Below are 11,675 nucleotides of genomic sequence, written 5' to 3' on the forward strand. Positions count from 1 at the left end.
ATCCTGTCCTCATGAAGCAAGATGCAAGCAAGGAGTATCTAGCCACATCAGAGTTATTGATCTGGACACACAGTGGCAACGAGAATGGTTGGGTTACCTAAAGTTCTAAGGAAATACTTCCAGAAATAAGAAACAGTTGAGCTGGACCCTAAGAAACTAGTGAAGGCAACAAGCAATAACAGAAGTTTGTGCAGGAACACAGCTCTGCCACAGGCCCAAATAACAGGCTGAAATCAGAGTAAAACATAAGAGCTGGACTGTTTTCAAAGGAGATATAGTGTATATATTGGGTAGCATGAATACCATACACTCCTTGTGAAGATGATGGAAAACAATTACTACAATGGGGTTGATACATGACACCAAAGTCCCATAACCTTCAGTCTCTATTCTATAAGTTCCTTAGATTCATTTAATATTTTTTCAATCTAATATCCAGGGATGGTATTAGTTATAGGTCACTAAATAGGCCTATCTCATCAATTCCTCATTCCTTATAGGTTCTTCAATTCATATGAAACAGGCCATCCAGATTACACAGATCTCAGAGATGAATGGACTAGGTGAAGGTCAGAGAGAGCAAGGAGTTCAATTGTCCATCACAAGCATCTTGATGGCCTAGAAAAATAGCCGACATCCTGGAAGAATAAAGCCTTTGACATTGTCAGAAAACCTGGGATCTTCAGACGGTGTGTGAAACAGTTCTGCGTGTTATGAAGCCTAAGAAATAGCGTCCCTTTTCCACAGTGTGAGAAAGGAAATTTTCTGATAAAATAAAAAGGCAGGGTTGCCAACTCAGGCAGAGATCTGCAACATCATAGATTATCTTATGCTATGGAGATTGTCATTATTCCACACACAGGCTCCCGCAGAAGGCATTACTAGAGGACCACAATTTTCCCAGGAAACCAGGAGAAAAGAGTGAAACTATTCGTTGTCCTCTTAAAAAGACTGCTTTTTTTTTATTTCCAGAGATACCTCCACAGACATATTTATTGAAACATTGATCACAATAACCAGGTTATCAAATCTGCCTTACATGTCCGTCAACAGATGAATAGATAAAGAAAATGCTGGATGCGTGCACCGTGGAGTACTATGCAGTGGTAAAAAAGAATTAACTCTTGTCGCTTGCAAGAAAATGGACAGAACTGGAGTTCATTGTGTCAGGTGAAATAAGCCAGACCCAGAGCATGTTTTCTATCATGTTAAACCTTGGTTTAGAAAGCAAACAAACATGGAAGTAGGAGAATTTGAGGGGAAGGAGGCCATCGGGATGGGAATGGGGAGAAATGAGGGATGAATATGATTCCAGTGCTGTGATAAAACACTGATCATAAACACTTCATCTGAAAGGAGTTACTCAGTTTACAACTCTCAGGTCACACTCCATTGCTGAGGGAAGTCAGGACAGGAACTCAGACATGGCAGGAGCCTAGAGGCAGGAGCTGATGCAGAGGCCCTGAAGAAGTGCTGCTTACTGGCTTGCTTCCCATGGCTTGCTCAGCCTTACTTATAGCACCCAGGACCACTGACTTAGAGGTAGCCTCACCTAAGATGAGCTGCCCCGCTACCTACGCTACCTACATCAATCGTCACTCAAGAAAATGTACACCAGGCTTTTCCAACCTACCAGTTTGGTGAAGGTGTTTTCTCAACTGGAGATCCCTCATTCCCAATGACTCCTACCTGTGTCAGGCTAACATAAAAACTAGCTAGTACAGCATGCGTGAAGTGTCATGACGAAGTTCACTGTTCTGTACAATTAATATACAACAAAAACAATAATAAAACAAGCACGTGTTTGAGGCGTTGTGGAAATTTCCAGTAGCTGAGTTAACATTACCACTTCAAATGTTTTCTTCTCAGTTTCAAGTCTTATGCTTGCCACAGAGTAGCTACATGTCCTTTCATGGGGTCACATCATTTCTCTGCTCTTTAACGTTTCTTCTATAAAATGAAGAAATAACCACATGAACTTCAAAGTCAGTTCTCATTCTGGCTATTTATAATTATGTTTTGATTTTTTTTTAAGCCAAACATCTAGTTATCTCAAGCTCCTATCCTGACTAATAATCAATTATCTTGGGCTTCAGACTTCTAACTCCCAGTCTCCCAGAGCACAAGAGTGATTAAAGATCCAAACAGCTTAGTGCTGGATAGGCCCCTGGTCAGTGTCTCTGTCCTAATTTGCTAATTTCGTTAGATGTACTGCAGTCAAGACAATAGCTGCCCCACAAAGAAGTAACTTGAAAATCAACATCTCTTTTGCTCTCTGTGGTTTTGCTTTCTTCCGGAAATAAAGCTCAGGGCTGCAGATGGGGCCCACGACAGCAAACACTTGTCCTGAATTCAGTACAGTTTCCTTTGCTGGGAGATATCAGTAAGCACCACGGAACTGCTACTTTTGTGTGTGTGTGTGTGTGTGTGTGGCATCAGGCAAAAAGCACAGCTGGAATGCTCTCCACTGGAGAGCCCTAGCTCTCCTTGCAATCAATGAAGCACGGCCCAAGATTGTAAGGAGCATCCTGAAGCTGTGGTTCGGGTAGGACCCCAGATGTGGTTTAAGCCTCAGTGGAATCCATGGGGTAGGGAGTGAGCCAGTCGGCCACAGGTGCAAGAACACTGCACTGAACCAAGCAGCAGCATCTAGGGACCACCTTCAACCAGCAGGGACCTCTTGTGTATGTTTGTAAAGGGCAAACAGGGCAGATCTTAAAAGCATGTGTCAGAAAGCAAGAACTTGGAAGTGAGCCTTGACTTGAGTTCTCCAAGCCTCAGCATCTTCATCCATAAAAATCACACTAACAATAGACTCAAATAACAAGGGTTGGCAAGAGGGCTATTAGATAATATAAATCACTAAGGTAAAATGCCTGGCTTATCTCCAGCACTGAGCCTTGCTGGAGCTTGATACAAAAGAGAAAACCTGTAATAATGACCCAGTGTTTACTTATATGCTTAATTATTTTTTTTCTCTGTGAATTTTGTGCACTAGTTCTGATCTTTTAAATTTGTACCTGTTTTTAATGTATGTGGATGTTCTGCCTGCAGGTGTGTCTATGCATTGCAATGCCCGTAGAGTCTTATGCTTGTCACAGAGGGGGTGTCGGCATCCCCTGGGACTGCAGGGTTGTGCTGTGGTCTCTGACAACTGAACTTGAGTCCTCTGAAAGAAAGAGCAACCAGTTCTCTCTGAGCCATCTCTCTAGCCCCACTAATTCTGATTTTTAAATATATTTCACAAAACCTGGGAATATAGCTCAATCTTAGAAAAAAAATATCACCTCGTATGAGCAAGGCCCTGGTGTTTGATCTCTACCACTAGAAAGAAGAAGAAAAAAAACAGCAAAGTTAATTGTATTAAGTGCTACATTTTTGTTTGTTTGTTTGTTTGTTTGTTTGTTTGTTTTGGAAAAGAGTCTCAAACAACCCATACTGATCGTGAGCATCTGATTCTCCCACTCTCTATTTCCAGAGTGCTGGAATCATAGGCATGTCCTTAACACGCCCAGAAGTTGCTAACATGCTTGCCATACCTACAGAAAGCCTATCACCCAGTCTGGTCCTTGATTATTTCATGCCCTTACACTAGTCATTGTTCCAATTCCCTAGGCCCTGTTTTTTCAACTAATTTGTGCAATCATTAATGAAAGAATTTATGACATATGTCTCTACCCTTAAAACTGGCAAGTATGTAGACGCTCAAGTAGCCACTTGCCGGCAGATTGCCCACAGCCCACAATAGACAATTAACCACTCCGATATCCCTTGTTGCTTCATGGTTTTGAACGTTTTGTTTCATGATCCTCCTAGAGGGTAGAGACGCCATCTGGCATTTGTTCTCTGCCATCTCTGACACAGAGCTTCAGGCCAGGAATCAAAGAACTGGCAGAAGTCTTTGAGTTCGGCTAATCCCACCTGCTCACTTTCCAAATAAGTCATTTGATGCCCAAAGAGGTCGCACAGCAGTGGCCAAATCAGTGAGATGGATCTAGGATGTTCTTCCAGGTCTCGTGAGTTCTTTTCATTCCAGCACATAGATTTTCTTTTTTATCTCTACTCACCCCCATTCTGTATCAAGCATAGACTTTTACATGTAAAAAAATTCAATAAAAAATATAGATCATTGGTTTCTGATACTAAATAAATAAATATTTGCTTAAAGGGGCACAGTGAGTTCTTGCCCTGGAAAGTATATGTGTATTTACTAACCACCTGTACATTCTGTCTCAATAACCAAAAGAATGCTGCTGGATTTGAAGATAGACACCTTCGAGTTTGATTCCTGCTTCACTGTTGCCTCATCACATGACTGTGAATGAAATTGAGTTTTAAATTCAATTTGCTTCACGGAAATTATGACTATAATAGAGGTAATTAAAATTATGAGGCATTACATTTAAAAAAAAACACAACTCTGTGCTGTGTATTCTGTGCTGTGAATGTTCAGGAAGGGTGCACGGGATCCCAGTACTTACCTGTGCAGCTGTGTAAGTCTAAAATTATTTCCAAGATTTAAAAAAATAATAATAATAATATGTCACAGATCTTGTGGGTTTTTCTGTTGGTAAAGAGGGTTTTACTTGGCAGGTGTGGATAACTTATTTTTCTCTCCCCAGAAAAGAACATGGGAAAAAAAATAACTATTTCCAGCCTTCCAAGAGAGGTCAAACAAAAGGTGGTGGCCAGCTCCTCACCCATCACATTATATGCTGAGAAAGTGAGAACTGGGAATTGCACTCTCTAGTCTGCAAGATGGGAATTAAGATGCCTCTCTTGAGCATTCCTGTGGGGGAAAAAGAGACAGTGAGGCAGAGAGTGGACCTCCTCAGGAGCGCCTGGTACATGGTAGTTTCCTTCTTAGGACATCCCACAGGCGGCTTAGTCAGTCCCATTGAGAAGATGCCAATGAGACCTCTACAAAGGACAGCATGTTTTCCCCCGCTGACTTCTTCAGATAGCTTTCCTGTGTTTCCGGCTTTTGAGGAGCTGTTGGGTGACTGAGTCCCCTCCTGTCACCCCCAACAGTGAGTGCTGGCCTCTCCATGTCACTTTTAGAAGGTAGCTTGCACTCTGCCCAACCCCCTGCTGACAGCTTGGTCCCTGCACTCCATTCTGAAGAACTGCTCATCCTCCACTGTTGGAGAGAGAAGCAAATATCCTGCTGGCTGCTTTGCTTTTCAGTTTGAAGTGCAATAGAACCTGAAGCCACCAGCAGTATAGAGACCCAGTCCCTGATCCACAGAGCCCTATGGAGCAGAATTGCTCTTTTCTGGAGCCAGCCTGGTTCCCTTTGGCTGACCAAAACTGCCAACATGAAAATTAACTTGACATTCTTTGCTTCAAGAAAACAGTTGTAGTAATTAGACCTTGTCAGTGTGTGACAGTGTAGCCTTTGCCTGATGTTCTGAACAGAGATTTGAAAGATAAAAAAAAAATGAAATCAAGTTTCAGTGTCCTGCTCCCACAGGTTACAAGTTTTCCTAATTTAGTTTTTTTTTTCTAAGTATTCTCACTGTTCTTAAAAATCATCCAAATGTCCTGGAAATTGAAAATATTTCCACACATACAGAAGGTTCTCTCAAATGTCTGTGTCTACCTAAAAAGAGACACATGCTCTTCAAAAGTGCCCAGTGGATCCCCTGATAGTGGGATCCATAAGGGATATTTCTTATAGTAGGATACTTAGTAGCTGGGTCTCTATCATATGGACTCCCTCTCTCTGGTGAGACAGAACAGATTTCCATCCATGTAAGCTAGCAACAATAGAAGCATGTTTGGCCAGCACTCTCCTGTCCCCCACAGCTGGCAGCCTGGCTGTGAACCAGGCTTTACCAATCAAAAGCACACAACCCATAAGTGTAGATTGGAAACTAGTGGCTCAAAAAATCAGGAGATGCACAGAACTCATTCTGGCATTGGGGGCTGCTGTGTGAAGTCTACTGACTATGCCTGTGGAAACAGCTTCAAGGGAGGTAGGTGTCCAGCATTTGCTGTCAGCATGGCACAGGAACAAGTTGAAGCATCTGTGCCCAGCAGGGGCAGCATGGGCATTCACCAGGAAAGTTCTTCATCACAATCTGAATACAGTAGAGCCACTGAACCAGGCCCTTTGAGCTTCTGGAAATTCTATGCAGCAGGACCAGCTTCCCAGTATGCTCTCTGTTGGGTAGCACAAGGCCCCAGGTTAAGCAGGATTCTGTGCTTGTTTTAATGTTCTGCTGTTGCCATTTCATAATTCCTGAGGCTCTTTGAACAAGAGACCTTACACTTTCTCCTCATTTGACCTCTAAGAATTATGTAGCCAATTCCGTTGTAACCTAATTAGTATTCTTCAGGTCAAGGCCCTACTCTTTTGTATGCATAAGTTCTTTGGTGAACTAATAACAACTGGAAAGAATTTTTTATCGTATAAATAAAATATACAGGAAACAAATTATATGGAAATACAACTGTTTAGAAAAACAATTTGTGGTCACATGACATTTGCACCATCTTGAATTAAGTAAGCCTAGTGGCAAGACTCATAAGTTCTGTTATTCAGAAGTTAGGATAAGGACAAATGATATTCAGAATGTATGCAACAACTGAAAGATGCTGCAAGGTGTTACCAATCAGACTATGGCTTTTTTGCTCACAGTGCAAGAGAGAAATCAGGAAGGGCACAGCAGCACCAACCAAACAAGGTTTTATTGGAACTTGTGTTTGAGCACAAAAGGGACATGCAGGGATAATGGCTTTCTGATTGGCACTCTGAGGTGTCAGACAAAGTGTTTAATAGTCCGGATGCCATCCCTGCACAGGCACAGTAGAGCTTGCCACACACAATCTAGGATTCTTGCACACAATTCATTTGATCTTTGTTCTTAGCACCAAGTCTCTCATTGTACTGAGCCTGTTTATATTTGGGTCACAGATAAATGACAGAAGACTTATTACCTATACCCCTGGGAAGTCATCTAGTGGTTGAATCAGGTCCTGTGTGAATATGAATCTCGTGAGAAAGTCTCTTGGCAAGCACTGGAAGAAGCTACCAGTTCCTGAGCCTGATTGACTGTGGACACATCCGGTAAAGACAGCTTATATCAGGGAAGTGAACTTTATCAGGCACAGGACCTGAATTGTGTCTCATTGGCCCATATGATATTTTAAGCCTGTTAATTTCAAGGGATGGGTAAGAATCTACTTTTTTTAAACTATTAGGGATATTGACATTATGATTCATTGGAGACATTTGATAAAAAAGAAAAAGAAAAACTCATTGAGTTTTCTAGGAACTTTTATGAGCCCACTTTCTCTAGGATACAGGTTGGAAGCATTGTGTAATCATTTATTTGGCCTGGAACTACTATAGCCTAGAAGACTCAGACATTACCAAAATGCTAATCTGAAACAACAAAACATTATCAACAGGATAATCATGAATGGAACCAAGAAAGTAAGGAATCAAGATAAAGAGGATAAGGAAAATCTGACTGTATCTATAGGGTTGCCTTGTCCAAAAGTATATAGCCATTTTCCTACTTCTATTTATCCCATGTGGTTTATCTAAGTGTAGCAAGCCATATTAATAAGAACAAAATGTCTGTCTTTCCTGTGAAAATAAAAGAAAGTCAAAAGCTAGAGGGATATCAAGCACAAGTCAAAAGCATCTAGTAACTCAAAGAGATCATTGATGGTTTCTCCAGTCATCTGGGCCAGAGAGCTAGCTTATGGATGAAAATTTATTTTTAGAGTGGCTTACTAGTATATGAAGCAACTCTATAGGTTCAACAAATGTGCCTGACTCCTTCTAGGATTAACCCAGTTACTTCCTTTGATCTTGTCACAGGACAAGTGATACCTATTCCCCTTGATCCTAGCACATTGATAATGCATTTTTCCTAAATTAGTGTCATTTATGCAGTGAGAAACTCATACTTAGTAAAGAGTTAAAAACACAAAACAGGAGTTTTCCCCATAGAGTAGTTAGATTAATGAGTGATCACAAAGGTAATAGTCATCCCAGGAGTACACATGCCAGTGGATAGTTGAATAACTGAATATTTTAATTAGAAACTTTACCCAAACCAAAGGCTGGGCAGACAGTGGAGATGGAGGGCCTTAGCAATGAATCTATAAATGCCATGATGACCCTGGAGTCTGCAGGGCATAGGAGACAGTTGAGCCTTTACTTAATTATCTCTTCCCTCATCCACAGTGACCACTAGTCTGAGCTGCTAGGTTTTGACCCAGTTAGTAGGAAGGCTGCTGAAAGCAAGTAGAACTATTGGGCTGACACCCTTAGATGAATTCAAAGCCTAAGGGGAGCTTGGGAAGTCCTAAGACCTGATCTTCTAGGCCTTTAGGAAGAGGATGGTGACATGTATCTTCTAGAAGTAGCTCTCCCCCACTTTCCTATATTGCTTTTTGTACTTGGTTCTGACTAATTATGATTCTTTGGGCCCAGCTGATTTCATCTATTAAGAGGTCATAAGTGACAAATGACCTGCCATACATTACCTCAAAGAGGGTTAATTTTAATCCCAACTTCAAATGCTATGGTAATGTGGAAACATCTGAACCAAGAACGATTGAGTCTCCTGACAGTTTAGTCAAACACCTTTGATATTCTAGATTGTCCTTGGGACTTTTCCTAATGACTCTGTGTGCCAAAAATTATTTTTGTTCCACTTTTTAAAATTAATTTTTAGTAAGCATACAAAAATAATGTGTTTATGACATTTTCCTAACATATATGCCACTGAACTTTGTTCATCTTCATTCATACCTTGTGAAGGCATCCACACCCACCAAAAGGAGAGCTGACAAATGATTCTCTCTTGTTTTGGCTTTATGAAGACCTATGTGTGTTCTTCTTCAAAGAGGATGGTGGAACCCAGATTGCTAAAAAACATCTCTTCCTAGAAAAATCATAGGTCATTTTGCAACACACGGAAAAGAATGGGTAGTAGTGGTAAGCTCAGTTTCCAAACTAAGGGGATGGTTAAATTTTTGAACTTTAGGTTGCCCATCTATACCTATGCATTCAGCCCTAGAGGAAGGGCCAAGAAGTCTGATCAGGTTACAAAAAGCATCTCCAGTACCCAATAAAAATCCTGCTTGCCTATTGCCATGCCAAGGGTTCCTGAGGCTCTGCTATGTGACACCAATATCTCCTCAGTGCTGATCTTTCTCTCTCCAAGAACCATGCTTGTGTTGGGCTCAGAGCTGCTTGTTGTTCCATTGGCCTTTGCTAGGAACAGAGAACGTTTCTACTACAATGCCCTTCCCTTGGGCAGTATTCACATCAGACCCAGTGAAGGCACTGTTGTTCTCACTGAGTAATCTTTTGGGGATATTGGGTTCCCCTGTTGTGATGATCAAATCGATGCCTCCAAGAGCTACATCTCTTTTTTCTAGTCTACACATTTTTTATTTTTTTTCCTCCTTCACCTGACTTCAGTTGTTCTAGTTATCAAAGGCCCTGTCTTTCATGCTGAGAGCAGGGTTTTTGGATGTCTCCTCGAGTTTCTGTTACCTTCGTCAGATGTCTATCGCTACCTGTACCATAGAATGCATTGCCAGTAAGGCTCTTCCCTCCCTCTATTCTGATTAGAAGTGAAATGTCTTTAGAAAGCATCTGATAAGCAGTTGCATGCCACAGAATTTTCTTCCTTTTCTTGGGTTACTTCCTTTACTTTAGCATAAGTTTGATTAGACAGTTTCCCATTCCTTCAGAAACACAGTTATAAGATAATCCACTCTAGCCTAAAGGATGGAATTTTTGTGGATCCAGCAAATATCTGTATTAGTGACCACATCTTCCTTGGATCATGAATACTATGGCCTTGGGCACTAGCTGCTAGCCCTGAGTTTATAGATTCTTTTAACATAACTTTTTTTTTATGTCTTTCATCATCCAACAATGAGCTAGTAGCACAATAATATCTTTCCAAGTCAACTCAAGGATCTCATTGTTGGATATATAACACGATCTCTGAAAGGTTGCCAAGTCTTTCCTTACACTTGGCTGTGTCTTTTACTAAGAAAAGAACACATGCTCTAAAGACATTTTTTTTTTTTGCCTTCAGCTGATACTTCCTACGGCTACCTGGTTCCCTTTGATTAAGATGGAGCACCGGTTTGTTTCATAACCTCATCTCCATTAAGAACAGGATTAGTGGGTAAATAGTCCAATGGTCATGGAAGGGCAGGGTTCTGCTTCAGACACAGCAGAGAAGGAGCCAAGACAGGCAAAGCTGCCGGTTGATGTAAGATTCACAGAGTGATCCTCATGTCTAGAGAGGTGGTGACTGACAATTTGAGATGTGGTTAATAGGTATAAGCTCTTGAGAAGATTCTTACTTGAGTGTATAACTATTCCTGGTTCCATAAGGCCCATGAGTAGAGATGTTGGTGAACATGATCAATCAAGTTGAGAGAAAGGAAGGAGGGAAATGTCTCATCAGGATGCTTGTGCTGTCTTCAAACTTTTAAGAAACCTTTAATAATCTCAATTTTATACCAAATTCATGTTCTACTAAATTCAAGACCATGGTCTACCTTAGCTAAAAAGCTTAGAGAAGATGCTTTATAAGGCAAGTAAAAAAGGAAAGGCAGAAATCCTAAGGTTATAAAGTGATGCTTTCCAGAGTGTGTGGATCCAGTCTACACAGAGACAAAAGTAAGGGGTCTGGAAGAGGCTGTGACTGTCCAGGAAGCACATAAAAAGGACAAGAGAAAGAACTGAAGGAAAATAATCCCAGAGAAGGGATACACCAAAATATAAAACTTTCAAAACCAAAACAGAAACTGTCAGAGAGACTGCAACCTGATTGGCAATCTAGAACATAAGGCTCTTTAAGCCAGGCCTGCACAGCCTCAATTTCTCCTGCCTACAGGTGTCTACGGTGAAGCAGAGATTACCACCAGAGTCAAAATGGTGAGCCAGAGGCTAGGTAAATGTCTCAGCACCTTAAAATGCTTGTTGCTCTTGCAGAAGATTCAGGCTCAGTTCTCAACCCTGACATGCTGGCTCACAACCATCTGAAACTGCAGTTCCAGGGGATCCAACTTCCTCTTCTGACCTCTCTATGTACCAGGCAGGTACACAGTACACATACACACATGCAGACAAAACACTCAAACACTTAAAACAAAATAAATAATAATATTTAAATGGTAAGCAATATTTATTAAAAATGAAAGGAGCAAAATCTAACTACAGGATAAAAGGTAGGGGGAACAGAAGAAATCGTTGCAGGAAGGACTGCACAGCAGGAAAAGGCCAGAGCAATTGTGGTGACCCTGAAGCAGAGGTTCAAATAACCACTTTATGATAACAAGATAAGTCTGTGCCAATCATCACTGCTGTCAGCCCTTCGAGACCTTCTAAACGGAGGATATTATCTGGGTCACCAAAAATGTTGTCAATCATCCAGGATTAATTTTTCTTAATTTAAGACAGAATTCATAAAGAGGCAAGTAATACCAATCAAAGCAAATTTTGTTGCACTTAAATATGAACACAGGAAGACAATACATGGAGAAGGGTTCTCTGAGAGAGTGTCAGATATAATCTTTGTGATCTTGGGCTGTGCCAGTCCAGGAGTTTTGAATATCTCTCAACTGATCTTTGTTCTCTGCTGGTGGCTCATATTTGGTACAATAATTTGCTTATGCATATTGAG

At 41.1% G+C, this 11,675-nt stretch overlaps 1 long non-coding RNA gene across 1 annotated transcript in view; it reads right to left on the reverse strand.

The window, feature by feature from the left end:
• Positions 1–11,158: 11,158 nt before the first annotated feature.
• LOC114615731 overlaps positions 11,159–11,675 on the reverse strand; it is a 1,592-nt gene continuing 1,075 nt past the window's right edge. The window contains exon 2 of the long non-coding RNA XR_003710509.1: positions 11,159–11,675. This exon is cut by the window's right edge and continues 159 nt beyond it. This is a non-coding gene — a long non-coding RNA (uncharacterized LOC114615731).

The sequence above is a fragment of the Grammomys surdaster genome, unplaced genomic scaffold (assembly GCF_004785775.1).
Source record: "Grammomys surdaster isolate TR1022 unplaced genomic scaffold, NIH_TR_1.0 130, whole genome shotgun sequence".
In the NCBI taxonomy this organism is placed as follows: Eukaryota; Metazoa; Chordata; class Mammalia; order Rodentia; family Muridae; genus Grammomys; species Grammomys surdaster.